The sequence below is a fragment of the Bubalus bubalis genome, chromosome 1, assembly GCF_019923935.1.
Source record: "Bubalus bubalis isolate 160015118507 breed Murrah chromosome 1, NDDB_SH_1, whole genome shotgun sequence".
In the NCBI taxonomy this organism is placed as follows: Eukaryota; Metazoa; Chordata; class Mammalia; order Artiodactyla; family Bovidae; genus Bubalus; species Bubalus bubalis.
In genome coordinates this window covers 39840427-39862046 of record NC_059157.1, presented here as the reverse complement: position 1 = coordinate 39862046, position 21620 = coordinate 39840427, and the positions used below count along the sequence as shown (strand labels likewise).

The following is a 21620-nucleotide window of genomic DNA, read 5'->3' as shown; positions in this document are numbered from 1 at the left end:
AGGCTTTGCAAAGCAAGTGGAGTTTTCCAGTTTTCACAGTGCGACAGAGACAAAAACTGGAGTTCAAGAGACAGCCTGCAAACAGAAGAGGCTTTTGGCCCCCAGGTGGCATGTCTCTATGCCCCAGCACCTGCGAGGAATGGCACATCACCCTGTCCAGAGTGTGGCCCACCTGCCATCCAGTCCAGCTCCTAATTTCGACCATTCTTTCTCCCTAGAAGAGGATAAAGCAGGGATCCTCTATATTATTTATAAGAGCTTTCTCATTCAATAAAAATGAATAAGCACACTAAGATAAAACAACATGAAACCAACCCATCAATAAAAATAATAGAAATAGATTTATGTTTCATTCAGATATGAAACTTAAAACGATTTAAAGTAACTATGATGAATATGTTTGATGGAGAAAAACAATGAAAATTTGGAGAATCTCAGAAGAAAAATAGGCTCTCAAGAAAGATTAAAGTTGGTTCTTTAGGAGAAAAAAAATAATACCAGTTAACATGAAGCAGTGAAAGTGGAAAGTCACCCAGTCATGCCCGACTTTTTGTGACCCCCATGGACTATATAGTCCATGGAATTCTCCAGGCCAGGATACTGGAGTGGGTAGCCATTCCCTTCTCCAGGGGATTTTCCCAACCCAGGGATCGAATCCAGGTCTCCCACATTGCAGGCAGTGTTTTTGCCAGCTGAGCCACCAGGGAAGCCCAAGAACACTGGAGTGGGTAGCCTATCCCTTCTTGAGCAGATCTTCCCAAACCTGTAATTGAACCAGGGTCTCCTGCATTGCAGACACATTTCTTTACCAGCTGAGCTATCAGGGAATCCCAACATCTAGTAAGAAAAATGTTAAATAAAAGTGGAAAAAAAAAAAACAAATTATAATATCAGGAATGAAAAGAGAGTATCACTAAAAGTCCAAGGAATACTAAAATATAATGGTTCTATTATAAATGATTTCAAGCATAGATTTTTGAAGATTGCTTGAAAGACCTAAATTCCATGAGAAATATAATTTATAAAACAAGACACAAAAGAAATACAAGATGTGATTGCTTATAACGCTATTTTTAAAATTACTTTGTAGTTAAAAATATTTTCAAAAACAAAACTCTAGGTGTCTTCATCAGTAAATTCCTCCAGTAACTAAAAATAATGCCACTCTAATTAAAGTTATTCAGTTAATTTGGAAGGAAAAGGACTTCCCAAATTTATCATGGTGATCATCTTGATAACTGCAGAAAAAGCATTTGATAAAATTCAAACCCCAGTTATGGTTTTAAAAATTAGCAGACAAGGAATAAAAAGTAATTTATTTAATCTGGTAAAAAAATATGCAGAAAAATGCCTACAGACTGCAGCATACTCGTTGATGAATTATACATAAAAAGCTTTCTCACTGAGAATGTATCATGACACTCACCACTGCTATTACTATTTAATACTTTACTGAGGGGATAGACAATGTAGTAAGACTGTAACATGGAAAATCTGAAGACTGCAAATAGGGAAAAAATTAGTCATTTTCCCCATGTGATATTTTCTTTACAGAAAATCCAAAAGAATCTAGAAACAAAGTATTAAGATTAGTGAAAAAAATTAGCAATCTTTGAATGCTATTTTTAAAAATATCAGTTATTGCTACTCAATGAACAAACTGGAAAATAATTTTAAATATCTTCATTACAATAGCATCTGAAAAGTATCAAATTTCAGAAGATATGTATGATCTCTACACAGACAAATAGAGCTAACAAATATGATAAATAACCCCCAAACTGGCCTTCACCTATACAGCTTCCTATATTATGACAAAACTCTAGGAGAAGTGCAGTGGAGAAAGAGTGATTTTTTTCAATAAATGGTTCTGGAGCAAACACATACAGACGAAAAGGAAAAAAACTAACTCTGACTCCTATACCTCCCACAGTGGGAAAAATAATTTCCAAGGGAATTCTAGGCCCAAACACAGAAGCAAAGTGATGTGGTGAATGCCAAAATTTTCAACAGAATACATAAACAATAAACATAAACAAAGGTAGTAATTGACAATATCAATTTAAGAACATCTCTTCATCAAAAAAAACTATTAAGTGAAAAAGCAAGTCTTAAACCTCCCTTTCCCTCATTCTGTGCAATAGCTGACAGTGAGAGACCCAGTGCAACAAGGCAGCTTCCAGTGGTTTGTGTCACAACCAGTAATCCATCCACTGACCCTCCATTCACACACCCACCCATCTATCCATTGACCATCCGCACACCCACCTGTATCTACGTGTATATCTGCATTTCTGTGTGTATGTATTTGAAGTGTAAGTGATAGAGCCATTAAAGGCAAATGGATTTACATCACTTTGAATCTGTACATCAAGTCTCTTGATTGATGTCCCTGGGTCACTAAGTGAATGACTTTCAAGTCTGTAGAAGTATGTATAATAATACCTCATCCCATAGCTGTGTGACTCAATTGAAAGCACCATGAATCATATGAAGCATTATCTAGAGGGCAGCATATTTTGTCATATTTTTTTTTAAATACTGAAAGTTCTTTAGTTCTGTGACTAAATTCAGCATACATTGTCCTGTTCTTATGCTTATCACCACATAAATTTTGACCTTGGATGAATGATGGGATTTTTTTTCATATAAATGAACTCTCTAGAATCACAATCATCTTGTGATCTATCTTAAGGCTAAAAACTATCTGATGATGCTTCTAGCTACATAAGTATATGTTCCTCTGCCCTCAAGACACAAGGGGCCAACCACAGGCCTGGTTCAGAGAATCAGGGTATGTATACACCCTAAGCAAAGACTGTCCTTCCTTTTCTTCCCTTATGATGGATTTAATATGTTATCTTATAGACACGGTTGCACAAAATTTGAGAACTGCTCTGGAGTCACCTTTCTCTCCTTCTACCGTGACCCAGACAATCACTTGATGGAGAGTAATACACGGTAGAATTCTAAGAAGTCAGTTTATGAGCATGTTTTCATGATTTCATCATATTCTTTGCTTACGAGGTGGAAATTCAAATGTTTCTAAACTCCTGAAGCTATGTAAGTATTACCCTTGGAAGTTCTTAAAAAAAAAAAAAAAAGAATGAAGAAATGTGTTACTTTTAAAAACTGATTAATGTTCACATAAGAATTTTGAGCACACTGTCTAAATAATAACTATTACTCATAATACACTGGCAAAAACAGTCATACAATGGATAGTAAATTCTACTTTTCTGAAAACAGCTGGTGAGGTTGAACTTTTTTGACAATATGAAGTAATAAGAAACTTAGAAATATACTGCTTTTGAAGATGGATGATCATGCACCAGTCTACTGCAAAATGTACCTGAAACATTTTGATTTCTCACTTAGTTACAAAAAATATGTTTCATATAACACTGAGCTGAGAATGATTCCAAGATGGACTTTGAGTTTAGAGTCAAAGAGAGATTGACTCATGGAGTCCCCCACAGACACAGGCAGATGCCAAGGCTGCACAGACTTGTCACTCAGATATACAGACCATCATTCTGTATGTTTAGGTGGCTTTCACAATCTTCTTCTCCTGTTCAGACCCCTATAACCATCTATGACCTGGGCAGTGCTATCTAGCTCCGCAAGGGAGACCCCAACCGAGGTTTCCAATAGCATCAAATACAACAATGTACTGCAAAAATTGTATGTTGTTTATATGATTAACAGGCTTCCCTTGTAGCTAGCTGGTAAAAAATCCACCTGCAATGCAGGAGATCCCAGTTTGATTCCTGGATCAGGAAGATCCCCTGCAGAAGGAATGGGCTACCCACTCCAATATTCTTGGACTTTCCTGGTGGCTCAGACAGTAAAGAATCGACCTGCAATGCGGGAGACCTAGATTCAATCCCTGGGATGGGAAGATCCCCTGGAGGAGGGCATGGCAACCCACTCCAGTATTCTTGCCTGGGAAATCCCATGGACAGGAAAGCCTGGTGGGCTACAGTCCATGGGGTCGCAAAGAGTTGGACACGACTAAGCGACTAACCACAGCATATGATTAACAAAAGGTTATCAAGTCCAAAACTTGAACGTACTACCTATTGCCAAATCTCTTTTACTGATGTTTTCCTTTTCTGAATTGTGTCATTCAAATTCAGGGCCACTATGTACAGTTGTATAAGGCTCTTCTAACTCCCTGGTACCATTCACATAACGGGCAGTATTAAATGGTCCCCTAGAGGTGTGTATTAAATGGTACCCTAGAGTTGGAGAAGGAAATGGCAGCCCACTCCAGTGTTCTTGCCTGGAGAATCCCAGGGATGGGGGAGCCTGGTGGGCTGCCATCTATGGGGTCGCACAGAGTCAGACACAGCTGAAGCGACGCAGCAGCAGCAGCAGCAGCAGCAGAGTTGTGTAGGGGCTTCCCAGGTGGCACAGTAGTAAAGAATCTACCTGCCAATGCAAGAGACACAAGAGATGTGGGTTTGATCCCTGGATAGGGAAGATCCCCTGGAGGAGGAAATGGCAACCCACTCCAGTATTCTTGCCTGGAAAATTCCATGGACAGAGGATCCTGGCTGGCTTAAGAGTCCATGGGGTCACAAAGAGTCAGACACAACTACGTGACTGAACTCACACACACAGAGTTGTGTGGCACAGGCGACCTGTTATGTAAAGTTTAAAAATAAAATAAAATTAAAAAAAAAAAAAAAAAAAAAAAAAACCTAGACTCCACCATGTCCTTAAATCCAGTGGCCAACACATCCTTGCATCTCAACATCCCCCAGCCCCAAGACTGCCTTATCTCCTTCCCCACGCCCACTGCTTCAGGTAAGCTGTCTGCCTCGAGCGTGAGCCAGCGTGAGAAACTGCCTCCATTTGTGGTCCCGTCTAAGCCAGTAACCACAACAGGCAGAGTCAAATGTTTAACACACATGCTTGTTGTGACAGTCCCTTATTTAAAACACTCCAGCGCCTTCCCCTCCATCTACAGCATAAAGTCCAAACTCCTCAGCTCGGCACTCCGCTTCCAAGATCAGACCTGCCTCCCCCTCCATCCTCTTCTAAGAGCAGTCCCTCCTCTGCTGAAGCCCTGCCCCACAGCCCCCAGCTCCAGCCTCGGTGGAGAACACAGGCTGCCTCACACACGCTGTGGTGTGTGTCCACGTCACGCCTTCACGTCTCCACAGCCCCACCATCCATAAAATGCACGTTTTCAACTGTCCCCTCGTTGAAGTTTTCTACAACTCCTCCCTCTGCGCCACATCACTGCTAATTCACCTTATTAATATCCACCCACACTGAAAGTAACTGTGTCCATGTCACTTTTCCTTACCAGACCGTTAGGTCCTTGAGAACACGTCAAAGGCATGGGCTACACATATATCCTAGGCAGCTACCACAGTGACTGGTACTCAGTGAGGCCCAATAAATGCTGTTGAATGCATTAACAGAGGTTTTAAATATCACCAACTTCCTGCTTCTATTGTTCAAGTAAACTCATAAAATTAGTATTAAGAAAGAGGAGCTAGCCTATATACAGTAAAATCATACAGATACTGAATAGAAAAGATACAGAATACAAAAGTACTTCAAAGAAAATGAAGGTAAGTTGCAGATGGAGATTAACCATGGTTAATACAATTTTTATTTCATGAAAAGCATCTCATTGAGAATGCCATAATGGAAGATTATCGACCATTCATGGCATCTTGCTTTAATTCAAAGGTCAATGGGTTTCTTCATTAGAAAACCTATTTTCTTGTTTCAAAATGAGATTTGAAAAGAGTAAAATCTCATGGTTCTAATTCATAATAAAATATTTGAATAAATTTCATAAGCTCCATTTGAAAGGATGATTTCTTTGCAGTGGATTCTTTTTTTTTTTTAATTGGAGGATAACTGTTTTACAAAGTTGTGTTGGTTTCTGTCATACAACAAAGAACCAGCCATAAGCATACAATGTGCCCTTCCTATTGCCTGCACTGCAGGAGACCCAGGTTCTGTCCCTGGGTCAGGAAGGTCCCCTGGAGAAGGGCATGGCACCCCACTCCAGTACTCTTGCCTGGAGAATCCCATGGACAGAGGATCCTGGTGGGCTGCAGTCCATGGGGTCGCACAAAGTCGGCCATGACTGAAGCTACTAAGCAGCAGCATCAGGATACCACAGGGAACAAACACTCCATATTGTATAATTAAGGGGAAAGAATCTGAAGAAGAAAAATACATACACACACGTATATATAACTGAAGTGCTACGCTGTATACCTGAAACTTACATATTGTAAATCAACTATACTTTAATAAAAAACAAATAAACATTCCCTTTTATAAATTTGACTATTTTGACTTTCTCTTTGAGCCTGTTACATCATCTGCCTTGGGCCCCTATATCATGAATTTAAAAAAAATCCCTTAACCCACACACACAATCACACATATACATACACAAATCAGAGTCTGAAATGCAGCCACAGCTTTGTTGTTGTTGTTCAGTTGCCAACTTGTGTCTGACTCTTTGCAACCCCATGGACTGCAGCACACCAGGCCTCTGTCTCTCACCATCTCCTGGAGTTTGCCCAAGTTCATGTCCATTAAATCGGTGATGCCATCCAGCCATCTCATCCTCTGTAGTCCCCTTCTCCTCCTGCCCTCAACCTTTCCCAACATCAGGGTCTTTTCCAGTGAGTCAGCTTTTCACATCAGGTAGCCAAAATATTGGAGCTCCAGCTTCAGCATCAGTCCTTCTAATGAATATTCAGGGTTGACTTCCTTTAGGATGGACTGTTTGGATCTCCTTGCAGTCCAAGGGACTCTCAAGAGTCTTCTCCAATACCACAGTTCAAAGGCATTGGTGCTCTGCCTTCTTTATGGTTCAACTCTCAGCCACAGCTGTTGCTGCTGCTGCTAAGTCGCTTCAGTCGTGTCCGACTCTGTGCGACCCCATAGACAGCAGCCCACCAGGCTTCCCCATCCCTGGGATTCTCCAGGCAAGAATACTGGAGTGGGTTGCCATTTCCTTCTCCATCAGCCACAGCTACATATCCACAAACAACCATCTATTGACAAGGAAATCATGACTTGATACACAATCATCATCTTGCAAAACTCCAGGCTACTGCAGCTAGATGTTCAGTCAGGTTACAGTGGACATATGGTGAAGCCCATTATTCTGCCAACTCCTGCTTTAATTCAATCTAAAAGTATCCTCCAACTCAAAGCTGCAGCACTTTAAATTGTTTCAATGTTTTTAAAGGTAGACATCCAAGGACACAGAGACCTCTGAGCAGACATACCAACTCACAGGCAAGCTGAAGCACCAGGCACCTAGAGGAGAAGCTCTTTCCAACAGAATAATTGTGAGAAAAGCCACAGTGCTTGTTAATGAAAAGCACCTCCTTTAATAAGTGCTGATAAAGATTATAATTAAAATTTAGCCTTTGAACACAAAGACTGAGAAATCTTTGGAAGAGGTCTTGAAAAATCCTTATAAAAAGCCAAAACCTTTCCAAAACAGACTGGCACAAGGCAAAAAAGAGTAGCAAATGAGCCAGAAATATGGATTTAATACAATATATAGAAGAAGATTTCCATTAGCACAGTCGAAGGCTTTCACAATGCTTTAATAAGGCTGTAATAGAAGTTACATACAAAGCACATGCATGAATACATATGCACACACACCTCACAAGGCGACTGTACTCCACGTGGCATGAGGGTTTCATCCCCTTGGTGGAGCTCCAGTTATTCACAAAGTTTCCTTTCCACATGTGTCACACCTGGGGTCCATTTTGACTGGTAGCAGCACTGTGCTGTGCTTAGTCGCTCAGTCATGTCTGACTCTTTGCCACCCCAAAGACTGGAGCCCACCAGGTTCCTCTGTCTATGGAATTCTCCAGGCAAGAACACATAGCGCTTAAGACCATGTATATTTGTAATTTCAGCAGCTAGAAAATATTTGCAAAGTGCCACTTTAACACTGGATATCTAAACGATGAATATTGTACTATCTGAAATTACTCTAAGGATATAGGCTGCAGATTGTCTTGAAAACGCTTTGGTATAGGCAGGGGAAAGTGTGTGCCTTTGTTTTCCTTTATAAATTCATCATCTAGTATGGGACAGACAAAGAAAGCTAAAATCAATAATATTAGGGACAGCCAAGAGACCTATTCTGAAACTTAATAGCATGTAAATTTGTTTCTTACAAGATAAAAAAATCCCTACCTTGTTTCATATCATCTCCATCAATCTGAAAAGAAATTAAATTTAGACTGTAGTCAATCAAGATAAAAGCCGGGGCACTGTAGTCCAGTTTTTTAAAAAATAGAACTAGAAGAACACAGAATGACAAACTAGGAACAAAAGCATACCACTGAAGAGGCGGTGTGTTCAGTTGCCCAGTCGCGTCTGACTCTGAGACCCCATGGACTATGGCACACCAGGCCTGCCTGTCCCTAACCGTCTCCTGGAGCTTGCCCAAGTGCATCACCACTGCAATGAACATGAATACGTGAAGAGGTCATAGGACATTAATACTGGCATCAAAAATCCGCCGATTAGAACTTACAGATATTTTTCAAAAGAAGATATACAAATGGCCAACAACACTAATTATTAGAGAAATGCAACTAATTATTAGAAAAATGCAAATCAAAATTACAATGACGTATCACCTCACACCCGTCAGAATAGCCATCACCAAAAGTCTACAAATAACAAATGGTGGAGAGGGTGTGGAGAAAAGGGAACTCTCCTACACTGTTGGTGGAAATGTAAATTAGTGCAGCAACTATGGAAAATAGTGTCGTTTCCTTTAAAGGCTAAAAATGGAGTTACCATACCATCCTGCAAGCCCACTCTTAGGCATATATCTGGAAAAGATGAAAACTCTTGATTTGAAAAGATGAATGCACCACAAGGGTCAAAGCAGCACAGTTTACAACCTCCAAGACATAGATGCAACCACTGATGGATGAGTGGATAAAGATGTGTGTATGTACACACACACATACAATGGAATGCTGTTGCTGCTGCTGCTGCTACTGCTGCTAAGTCACTTCAGTAGTGTCCGACTCTGTGCGACCCCACAGACGGCAGCCCACCAGGCTCCCCCATCCCTGCGATTCTCCAGGCAAGAACACTGGAGTAGGTTGCCATTTCCTTCTCCAGTGCATGAAAGTGAAAAGTGAAAGTGAAGTCGCGCCGTCGTGTCTGACTCTTCGCGACCCCATGGACTGCAGCCTACCAGGCTCCTCCATCCATGAATGCTACTCAGCATAAAAAAGAATGTAATAATGCCATTTGCAGCAACATGTTTAGACCTAGAGATTATCATATTAAGCAAAGTCAGTCAGACAAAGAAAGATAAATATCACCTACTATCACTTATATGTGGAATCTAAAAAAATGATACATACGATCTTATTTCAAAACAGACCCACAGACATAGAAAATAAACTTATGGTTCCCAAAGCGGGAAAAGGAGAGGAGGGGAAAAAAATAGCAGTTTTGGATTAACAAACACACACTTCTATAAAACAGATAAACAATAAGAATCTACTGTATAACACAGGGATCTAGTCACTCTTGTAACAATTTATAATAGAGGGAGGTAAGAGGGGGGTTCAGGAAGGGGAACGAACACATGTACACTTATGGTGGATTCAAGTCAATGTATGGCAAAACCAATACAATATTGTAAAGTAAAATAAATAAATTAATTAATTTTAAAAAATAAATGTTAGCAACTAAAATAACTTATAATGGAAAACAATTTGAAAAGGAACATATATATGTATATATAACTGAATCACTTTGCTGTATACTTGAAACAAGTCAACTATACTTCAATTAAAAAAAATTTTTTAAGTATAATTGAAGAATATGTTTAAGGAATTGAAAAGGCGGGAAATCCAAGTGGGCTAAGAATGCCTCAAGTAAACATTAATAAATATAAACCAATGACAAGAAAAATACTGATAAAATTCTCCAATTCTTTATTGTAAAATTTAGGAATTCTCTGCTTTTTGAAACAGAGAGAGAGACTGACTGAGAGAGATGCAGGGGACAGGGAGACAGAATGAAGGTGGAGAGGGGAAAAGCGAGATTCTCTTCATAGCAGGGCTTGCTCTGGGTGATTTTATGACAAAATGTTAATGTGAGAATGTAAGAGTATGACTGTCTAAGAATCCTTTAAAAACTGTGATGCAAGAAAGCCAGGACATGAAAGAAGCCAAGCAGTCACTTTTCGTGAAGGCAAAGTGACACAAGCTGAGACCCACAAGCTTGAGGACTGAGGTGCTTCTCGGTCCACAGATGGCGGTGGGTGGGCCGAGAGAGGGAACAGGAATAACCTTGCATGAAGAGATCACTGCAGAACCTTACTGACAGGATGAATAAGACCAATTAAACAATTTGGAGAAAGGAAAATATCACGAAAGTGGGTGGTCTATTCCTGACACAAACCAAGAATAAATAAAACTAAGCATGAAGAATATTGCTAATTAGTATAATTAACTATAGCAACTAATGAAACAAACAGGATTTTTTTAAGGATGGAGAAATCTGGTTTCCAGTCTGCAAATTAAACTGATCACAAATTCAAAGACAGGCAATAGGATAGCTGAAAGGCTAAAAATTCTTTGTATTCACACAAAGAAATGCAAGACAACGTGTATGAATGGAGAATAGTTAGACAACCACAGAGATGCAGCCATAGACACATCTTCCTTTTGAAAAGGAGAAGGACCCCATGGGGCTCTCTGAGGGCAAGGTGGCAGGCACAGGATTTCCCCCACCTCTGCTGTTTGAGCTCCTCTCTGGAGTACCAAGATAACAGTATTCAAGGCACATTTCCTGAGTCATTTCGCAGATGTGCACTGCCCGCCTCCCCCCGCAACCAAATGGAAGATTTAACCACTTGATGGCCATGAGCACTCAGCCCCAGGCCTCCTGGAGCCTGAGGCTGATAAAGCTACTCCCTGTGAAACCACCTGATTCCCTTACCTCAGAGAACTGTGCACAAGCTGATCACACTCTGCAACTCCCCCCAGCTCCACCGCCATCACCTAGCTTTTAAAAGTACTTGGGGGTGGGGGGTAGCTTGGGGTTTTTAGGGCATGAGCCACCTGTCTCCTTACATGGCCCTGCAACAAACCTTTCTCTGCTCTGAACGCTGACATGTTTGTTTGACTTCACTGTGCATCAGGTAGGAACCTGGGCTAACACTTCCAATAAACAGCAGGAAGGATCTTGATACTCAACGATGTCTCACTAAACTGAACATTTTTGCACTCATCCCACTTCAAGGTGAAATTGTTTGGACCACCTGCAAGGACTTCGGGGTCCCTGAAGCCTCTTGCCAAGATGCCCAGATTTGAGGGTTCAAAAACTACATGCAACAAGTTGGGGTGTAACCAACAGGACCTGAAATAGATTTGAGCAAAAAGCTATACTTGTAGAGGTGCAAGACAGGTGTCTGATGGACCACAGACTGTACAAGGGTTTTCACTTGTATATTTGACTTTCAACAACCCTGTGAGATAATTATTACCCACTACAGGAATCAAGAGAAGTAAGATTAAGCAAATCTGCAGAAATGCTGGCTTCGGTTGCTGGCTTCTAGCACCCAATCCCTGGTACTTGCCAGTAATCCTTTTTTCCTGGAAAATGGGGTATTTATTCTGCTCATTCTGTAAGCCTCAGGAAGGATATTCTAGACTTACCAGTAGGCTGGAATAAATGCCACCAACCACCATTTACCAAAGTGCCAGGTGTGCCCTGGTTCCCCCACACCAGAAGGGGCACGTCTCAGTCTGTTCGAGCTGCTATAACAAAATACAATAGACCCAGCAGTCTGTGAACGGGAGAAACGTATTTCCCACAGCTCCGGAGTCTGGGAAGTCCAAGATCATGGTACCGCCAGATTGTGTGTCTGGAGAGGGCCCACCTCCTGGATCTCAATGTGTCCTCAGTGGTGGAAGGGGTGAAGGGGCTCTCTGGAGTCTCCTTTCAAAGGGCACTAATCGCATTCAAGATGGCTCCATCCTCATGACCTAATCACCTAGTCCCCCGACCAAACCCGTCACATATGTATTTTAAGGGGGTTAAGATTCAACATATGTATTTTGCTTGGGGCAGGGGACACACAAATATTCAGTCTCAGCAGGGCACATATGGGGACTGGTCAGCAAAGACCCTCCTATGCTATGACACTTTGAGGCTCTATCTACTGCCCGTTGGAGCAGATGGCTGAGAGGAGAGATGGCTGGGGACCTGGGATTCAATTTAAGAAATAATTCTTCTCTCAACCCAATACCGCTGGTTCACAATAAAGTATGTAACTGATGCCTAGATTCCCCTCAGACAAGGGCTGTAACTGCCACTGCGTTTTAATCTGTGTTTCCACATGGCAGCCATCAGCCATCTCTGGCTGTTGAGCACTTAAACTGCAGGTGGACTGAACTAAGTTGTAAGTGCAAAATGCACTGGATTTTTAAGATACAGTACCAAGAAAATGTACAACATCCAGTATAAATAGGTTTATCCTGGTTACATGTTAAAATGGTATTTTGAGTATATCCAGTTAAGATGTTACTAAAATTAAATTCATCTGGTTTTTATGTTAATGTGAGTACTGGACAATTTGAAATTACACATGTGGCTCATGTTATGTTTTAGCGCTGGTCTGAGTAGCCCTTAATAGATTACAGATGAGAGCAATCAATCAATCTTCAACACGCCCCATGGTCTAATATTCACAACTATGATGCTCACACTTGAACACATGTGAGAACTGCCAGGAGGGGCTGGTCAGGTGACAGACCACCGCCCTAACCCCCTCTTTCCCACAAACTGTCTGAATCAGGGGGTCTGGAGTGAGCCCATGTAATTGCATTTTTAACACAGATGCCAGGGATTAGCCTTTGAGAACCACTATTACCACATATGGTCAAATTTACTCCACCAGCTCCAGTGGCCTGAGAATAACCTTGAGAAAAATGTTTTTTTGTTTAGGTTGTGCAGTACCTTCTAATTAGACACCCTAACATTTATTTAAAAATAAAATAAAACCTTCCAGTAACAGACCACTCACCAATGTATTCTGAGATCGCACACCAAATAAGATTAAGGTCAATAAGACATTACTTAGTATTCTGAGGCTATTATTAGGTAACCTGCCTGAAGTTATCATTGATATACAATAACACAGAAAATGCTTAGGGCAAGAGTGGCCAGATTAGTGCTCAGGTTGTAAGAGGTGATGTATGCAGATGCGGAAATACGGAGGTTAAAGGAGGCAGAGGACTTATTAAAACTTGAACCTCAAAATGTACACTGAATCTATTTATTGCCTCTTACACCAAGCAGTCTGCCATAGTGCTGAGCACAGGGGTTTGCTTTTTCAGCCTAACTGAGGTTAATCTTTCCCTCTCCTCTCTTCATGTTATATTCATGACCTGAAAAGTTATTGCAAAAAAGGGAGTTCCAGGCACCGACTCGTCCCTTCTCCTAATGGGAAATCAGGGTATCTATGAGCAAGAGTTCAAGATTGATTTATTTCCTGAGATTAGGAGCTACTGATCTCAAATGGTGATTGAAAGTCAACCAGCTTAGGTCAACCACTAAGAAAGTACTAGAAGCATAGGCCCATGGGGATCTTACAGGAGACCACCTCCACCAATTATTTCACTGGACTTCAGAGTCTTTATTTTCTATCGTTTAAAGATTTTATATTTTAATGCTACTTTGTGACATTATAAAGCTAAGCTCTCCTATAGTCAGAGGACAACCACCTGCATCTCCCACCAGGAAATGTGTTGCATTCATTTTTAGAGTTTAGTTTAGGTATGAACTTGATTTTAACTAGTTTACCTTGTTAATTCTCAATGAACTTCTATTTCACAAAGTCCACGCTGAGCACCCCAGAATGCACACATTCAATCTTGCTGATTTACACACATATCATTGGTAGACTGCAATTAACACAAACTGTGCACCCACAAAGACATTATCACTCAGCAGAGGTTTCCAAGGTGCCTGTTCAAAAGTCCTAATTCTATTGGCTGTATTAATTAACATATGGAATTTTAATTTTACTACTGCATAGAGGAATGTCATTCTTGAATTTAGAGAAACTATTATCTAAAGAACATACTAATACAGTCCCAAGTAATTCACGCAGAAAAATACAAATGAAAAATAAAAATTTGCATTCATCACTCCCCACACCAATACCACTGCCCTCTCTAAAGGCAAATTCTATTACCATTTTGATGTAAATGTTTCCAGAACATCTGATAGGTGTTTAGATGTATATCTGCACATATGCAAATCTTTCGCTTTCACATAAATGCAAGTATACTAAACACATTTTTTGAAAAAATTTATTTTGTTCCTTAAGAATATTCTAATATTTGGAATTATATTTTGTATCTTTCTGAAAATAGAATTATTTATATACACTCGAACTGCATGGGGGTTGGGATGGGCTAAGATGCTGAAAATAGAATTATATGTATGTGTTAGTGTGTTTACAAGCACTCAGACATACATCAGTCTTTTTACTACTGGAAAGTATATCAGAGTATGGATATGCCTTTGTTTTCTGTTATTAATTGTTGTTAATTATCTGTGTGCATGCATGCCAAGTCACTCTAATTGTGTCCAACTCTTTGCAACCCCATGGACTATAGCCCACCAGGCTCCTCTGTCCATGGAATTCTCCAGGCAAGAATATTGGAGTGGGTTGCTATGCCCTCCTCCAGGGAATCTTTCCAACCCAGGGATCGATCCCATGTCTCCTGTGGCTGCTACATTGCAGGTGGATTCTTAACTGCTGAATCACTGGGGAAACCCATTAATTATCTAACCATTCCCTTATTTTAATTTTCTCTTCAATATTTCTTTATTGCCAATGATGCTATGATGAACACTGTGCTAATGAACAATGTATCAGGCGAACACTTTTCCAAAATAGAAAACTAGAAACAGAATCGCTTAGGTGGTTTTTTTTTGGATGTATATTGATATTGCCCACCTGCTTTTCAGAACAATTGATCCATTTTATACACCCAGTATCAACATTCTCATGCCAATGTTAGATCTTATTTTTTACTGTTAAAATATGAGAATGAGAATGCACACAAATTTAGAATAAGTTTCATCAGATATTGTACATATCCCTGGAGAAGGCAATGGCAACCCACTCCAGTACTCTTCCCTGGAAAATCCCATGGATGGAGGAGCCTAGTAGGCTGCAGTCCAAGGGGTCGCTAAGAGTTGGACAAGACTGAGCAACTTCACTTTCATGCATTGGAGAAGGAAATAGCAACCCACTCCAGTGTTCTTGCCTGGAGAGTCCCAGGGACGGGGGAGCCTAGTGGGCTGTAATTTATGGGGTCCCACAGAGTCGGACATGACTGAAGCGACTTAGCAGCAGCAGCTACATATCCCAGTCCATCTTTCAATGTATCTGACCCTGTGCCTAGAGCACATCTGTTTAAATACTATAGTTTTACTAAAATTGAAATTATTTATTAAAGCTGCTTCTGGCTGTCTCTTTGACCTCAAAAATGCAATCCTCAGACAAGCTGCTCCCAAGCCCAAACCACATCACAGTCTCAATCCCAATCTTCCTCAACGTGGACACAGTGCCTCTGAGGAAGACTACTGGCCTTCTGTCAACTACATTCTCATCTGTATGGGAATAACAGATGGGGATAACTATTTGTATAGGATGGGGATAACTATTTCTCCCTCGGAGTGACTTACAGCTGTCTGGTATACAGCTGGTGCCTAATTAATGTGGGTCCCCACACCTCACTCACTTCTGCTTCTCCAACACTCCTCTACTCTCATTAAACTCCGAGTGCCCTGACAGCATTCCCTTCCTCACAACTCTATGCAATGCCTTAAAATTCAACTGCTTTGTCTGGCACATGCTGGCTCCTCGAAGTAGACTGTCAGTGTTGCCTCATTAGTAAAGAAACTAATCCAAAACTTGGCAAGCAGGAGGGCTCTGCTTCCTCGGTCCAAAAGGACCCAAGATGGCAAGTCAGAGGCACAAAATGCCAAAGGCCTGATTGGTCCTGATGTAATCCCCCGCCAAGGTTCCACAGTCCTCAGAGAGGGTGCTGTGCTTGCTGATGACACTGAAAAATTGTGTGAAAAGAAAATCAAAAGGAACTTAGTTCTGCCTAAGCACTTCAGCAGGGGCTTGCTGCCGTCTTAGATAAGGAAATGTGCAGAGCTGTGTGAAGACTGATGGCTGGAGGCCAGCGGACATCACAGACCCTTGGAGGGGTGCCTGGGCCAGGGTCCAGAGCCAGCCTGGGCAAGGAGCAGCCTGGCAGCCATGGAAGGGCAAGCGCTATCGCTGTGGGTCCAAGGGACCTTGAAGGTCCATGGTAAGGTTCCCAGATATGATCCCCTGAATTGTAGTCCAAAGTGTGCTCATATGTGTACGTTTTCTCAGGGAGAATTCCATCTCTCTCTGCAGATTCTCCAAGTGGTCCAGGACTCACAGCCAAGAAAGAAAAGAGGAAGTACGAAAAATAGAATCCAACATCTTTGCAAAAGCAGATGAAACTGAAAGCCTGTTTTTGCCTGTCAGTCTTTTCTGTTTCATCCTGTATTTTACATTAACTAGCCCTCTTTGGTTGGAAGCTATCAAGATACTTCACCCACTTTCACCAGCCTCCCTTAAAAGATATGTCCCAATTTTATTAGTTTCACAAACCACTACCTCAAAAAACATGAGAAAATAAGAGAATATAAGAGATCAATTTTATTCAGTTCAGTTGCTCAGTCATGTCTGACTCTCTGCAACCCCATGGACTGCAGCACACCAGGCCTCCCTGTCTATCACCAACTCCCAGAGTTTACTCAAACTAACGTCCATTGAGTCGGTGATGCCATCCAACCATCTCATCCTCTGTCGTCCCCTTCTTCTCCCACCTTCAATCTTTCCCAGCATCAGGGTCTTTTCAAATGAGTTAGCTCTTCGCACCAGGTGGCCAAAGTATTGGAGTTTCAGCTTCAGCATCAGTCCTTCCAATGAATATTCAGGACTGATTTTCTTTAGGATGGACTGGTTGGATCTCCTTGCAGTCCAAAGGACTCTCAAGAGTCTTCTCCAACACCACAGTTCAAAAGTTCAATTGTATTAGTCTACAGTTTATCCTTCTGCCAAATTAAACTAAATATTTTTTTCCTACTTTTCCTTTTTAAAAATTTCTCTATTTGTTGTCACTCATGAGACCTGACAGCATAAGACCTTGAACCCTTTGTCCTCCAGTCACTTTTATACTCTCCACTGAGGCCATTCTGGGTCAATCTCCATTACTCCATATTGAGGGGCCCAGAATGAACCAGGGCCCAGAGCCCAAAAATGTCACCTGTCTGCTCCATCTGAAGGTATCCTACCCAGCATTTCAAAGGAATGCCATACTGGTCACAGCCAAACTCCTGATTATCAGAAACTGTATCTACGTTCTATTTTTCCTCATGGGATTCATTTCTTTAATGCAAATCACTAGTGGTTTTTCTTCCCACATGGCTAATCTTAATTCTCATCCTTGATTTCATGCTGAACATCCACTAGTATTACACACACCTATGGATTAACTTTGGAGAAGGAAATGGCAACCCACTCCAGTATTCTTGCCTGGAGAATCCCATGGACAGAGGAGCCTGGCAGGTACAGTCCATGGAATAGCAAAGAGTCTGACATGACTTAGCAAATGAACCACCACTATGGACTGACTTCTGTCTGCCAGATACAGTCTGCAACTGGGCATCGTGTCATTCACATGTCGGAAGAACAAAATCCCTGACCATTAAGGCATTTTCATTTGGTAGACAGGAAGGGAGTTTCACAAACCACTACCTCAAAAAAAAAAAAAAATGAGAATATAAGAGAAATACACGGGAATGCCTTGAGGCTTCGAGCAGAGATAACTAACACAGTTAACTGCAATCAGAAAGGCTTCCTGGCAGAGATGGTACCTCCCAGCCTTGGAAAAGGGCAGGAAACATGGATAGCACCAAGTAGTTATACTGGGCTGATGCTTGCGTTTCATTGTGAAAATGTTGAGTGTAGATTGTTGCCATCTCTTGAAAATGCAGGCATGAAAGAGCCTAAGTAACTCACTGGACTTGTTAGATTGTGGCTCATTTTTCTCTATTAGTAATAAATATGGTTTTCATCATTCTCCCTGAATAATCGTTCATTAACACACAGCTAACTAAGGAACGCAGTCTTCCACAGGTGGGGTTTCCTCATATACCAAACTCTTGTTCCTTCAAAGGTCGATTTTTTTTTTTTTTCATTCCTTTTAGGTTATAAATCTTTCTAAACTTTATAAAACACATCCCCGTATTATCAGTTTTCCCTCAACACAAGAACTTACTTCTTTCACATCCAAGACCAGCCTTCACATGGGAATCCCAAGCACCCCGCACTGAACGGACGCCCAGCCACCAGCGCATGCGTGGAGGAGCGGGCGCAGCCCGCCCACTACACCCGCGGGAGAAAAGCCTGTCATCCTGGAGGCACTTCCGGTGACCCCAGAGAGGCGTCACGTGCACACAGGGCGACCACGACATTTTATAGTTACAAAATGGAGGGAGGTCTGACACCTGAGTAAGTGGAACGCTGTGGGGGATTCTTAAAGACTGTTCCTCACAAAGTAGTGAATGAATTCACAGGCCTCACATTCCAGTTTAGTACTCACGGATTTGTTAATCTGGAAAATATTGAATATCCATTCCTGCCAAAACTCGGTGGTAGCCTGCTGATTGTTTAATATATACCAGGTACCATTTTTAGTACTTTTTCTAAGAGTTTAGTTAATCTGCACAACGCCCCACCCTGAGAAAAGTACTGTAACTGGACGCCCCATTTTAAAACGAGACCAGACCAGCAGCACAGCCGTTAGCGAGGAGTCTAGGAGTCTGGGAGCTTAGCCGTCTCCCCTCTTGTTTTGTGTAGCTCAGGAGTTGCCATTTTTAGTTGCCAATAATAATTTTTATTATTATTTTAATCCAGTATTTCAACAAACTTATCTTTCATGTGCTCAACCCTATCCAAAGGTTTTAATTCACTTTCCAAGTAAAGCAGAGTAAACAGTGTTAGTCCACGGGCACTTACATCTCTTAGATGTTTCCTAAGAGCCATGCAATATCCTAAGGACATTTCCAGGAATCATCCAGGAAATTGATTCCTCATGACATACTCATGGTCTAGTCCACTTTTTCCTGCATTTCAAGAGTCTTAAATCCTAGTCTCTAATTTATTCTCTGACATAAAATGACTGGCTCTTTGCAATTGATAAAATTTTCCTAAAATACCCAAATCAGTCTGCATAATTTTAAATGGTAAACTCTGGTTTGTGATTAAATTATAGATTAAAGATATAGTTGCTTCGTTCACAAATGGAGAAAGATCCCCTTAAAGTGTAGCAGGGAAACCCATTTCACAGAGAATAAGAAACATAAGTGCATTTTTATAAAAATAAACAACTACTAAGAAAAAGAAAGTAATCCAAACTTCCAGGACACGTTCAGGCATTAGGATGCACTTGAATGACCTCTAAGGGAGTGCAGAGCAAAGGGGTTAATCTTTAAAAATAAAGTCCTTGACGGGCATTAATGGGAAGATTAAGGATTGCTGAAAACTGATGTCAAGTCATGATCACCCCAATGAACCAGGAATCTCAGGGCATGGGGTCCTCAGCTATACCGCCCAACTGGGCCATTTTGCAGACAGACCGGTCAGCACAATTCTTACCTTTGAAGCCAGAAACAGAGACGCGGCGTGGCCCTCTCACTCGCACTGAATTTTCATCTGCATGCAAACTCGTGCGGGGCAGTGACTCTCCCAGTCAGTCCAGAAAAATTCCAAGAAGTCAAGGGAACTGAGCAGAAGGACCAGATGGAATTTTAAAAAAGTCTCCCCTGACATCATCAGATGAAAGGGAACTGGGCCCACTGGAGAAACAAGCTTGCCAAGTTCATGTAACAAGTACAGTAAGCATGATAAGTGAAGGAGCAGTTTCAGAACACAGTTCTCATCTCCTAATGCAGGCTTCGAGGGACCTCACAAAGGCAGAGCAGGAGGAGAGGTCAGCAAGCACCCCAGAGCTGCACCCGGCCCGGTCCAGCTTCTCCCTCCTTGCTGAGCCAGTGAGGATTCCAGGCCTGAGGAGGCGCAGACAATCACCGAGCATCACTGTCACCTGGGTCTGTGTGGACCTCGCTGCCCAGGTGATTGCAGAGCGGCCTCACCTGATCACACACGAGCCCCAGCTCTCCTAACACAGAGCCTGCTTGCTGACTCAGAACAGTGAGCTCCTGTGAGACCCATGTCCTATTTGGCAAGGTGTGCATGCATGCTCATTCCTGTAGGATTCTTTGGGACCCCATGGACTGTAGCCTGCCCAGCTCCTCTGTCCATGGGTTTTCCCTGGCAAGAATACTGGAGTGGGTTGCCATTTCCTTCTCCAGGGGATCTTCCTTCCCAACCCAGGGATTGAACCCGCATCTCCTGCATTAGCAGGCAGATTCTTTACCCCTGAGCCACCTGGGAAGCCCTCTTATTTGGCAACCCTCAGGCTTAAACAAACCTGCGGAGACCCTCCTAGGCTTCCACTGCAGCTCTCTCCAGTTTTTCTCAAAACCCTTCCCCTTGGGCAGTTCATTTCCCCCTGGTCTCCTGAGTGGCCCCTGGAGCTAGGCTTCATCGGGAATGAACAATGCAGCCATCAACATCTCTTGCCAACTACAAACCCAAAACGCGTCTGGTGTGCTGCGAACGTGAAGGTGGCCGAGAGGCCAGAGAAAGAGCAGAATTTCCAGCAGCTGCTACAGAAATAGCACAGCCAATTAAGATGCCAGCTGCACAGAGGCAGCAATACAATCTGGAGCGTTAATAACTCTGGACTGTGCATTTTTAGGAAAACAGATTTGCCTTTTACCTGCAGGTTTGGTGATAAAGATTTAGAGCAGGGCCAGCCAACTGGCATCCCATTAAGTCCCTCCCCGCCCTGTGTGTTGTAACCGGATCCTCCCCAACTACACTTGCTTGGCTTCGGCCTCCTAAGTACCTTTTGGTTCACGTGCTTGTACAGCTAGTCTTCTCGAGTTGAGGTCAAAGAGCTTGACCAAAATAGTTCTCAGGAGAAGAATAAGATTTAATAAGGAGAGAAAACTAAAGGAAAAATTGCATCCATGGAAATAGCTACACGGTGTGTGAATACAGACACTATTTCAGTGACTAGGAACAGAGTTCCATAAATGAACGTCGATACCTCACATTTTACGTGGTTGTGGCTGAATAGATTTCCAGGGCTCTGGCATCCTCTGGCAGGGGAGGAAAACCAACCTTATGTCCAGGACCGAACGTGAGCATGGTGAATGAAGCCCTGTTTCATTTCAGAGCCCAAAAGCATTTCCAGTTCAATCCAAGCCCTCATTGGTGAGAGAGTAAACAAAACATTTGTTTGTTCTCAAACTCCTGCCTGCCCGATTTTGTCCATCTCAGTCAATGGCAGCATCAGCCACCAAAGTCGATTTAAGTTGCTGAAAATACAAACCTAGATTTTTCCCTTGATTCTTCCTTTTTCAAAGTCTTCAGT

General features: G+C 42.0%; 1 long non-coding RNA gene across 1 annotated transcript in view; it reads right to left on the bottom strand.

Annotated features, from left to right (window-relative positions):
* Positions 1-20415, bottom strand: part of LOC123332600 — a 167295-nt gene extending 146880 nt beyond the window's left edge. The window contains exon 1 of the long non-coding RNA XR_006549459.1: positions 19775-20415. This is a non-coding gene — a long non-coding RNA (uncharacterized LOC123332600). The remainder of the gene's footprint in view (positions 1-19774) is intronic.
* Positions 20416-21620: the final 1205 nt, after the last annotated feature.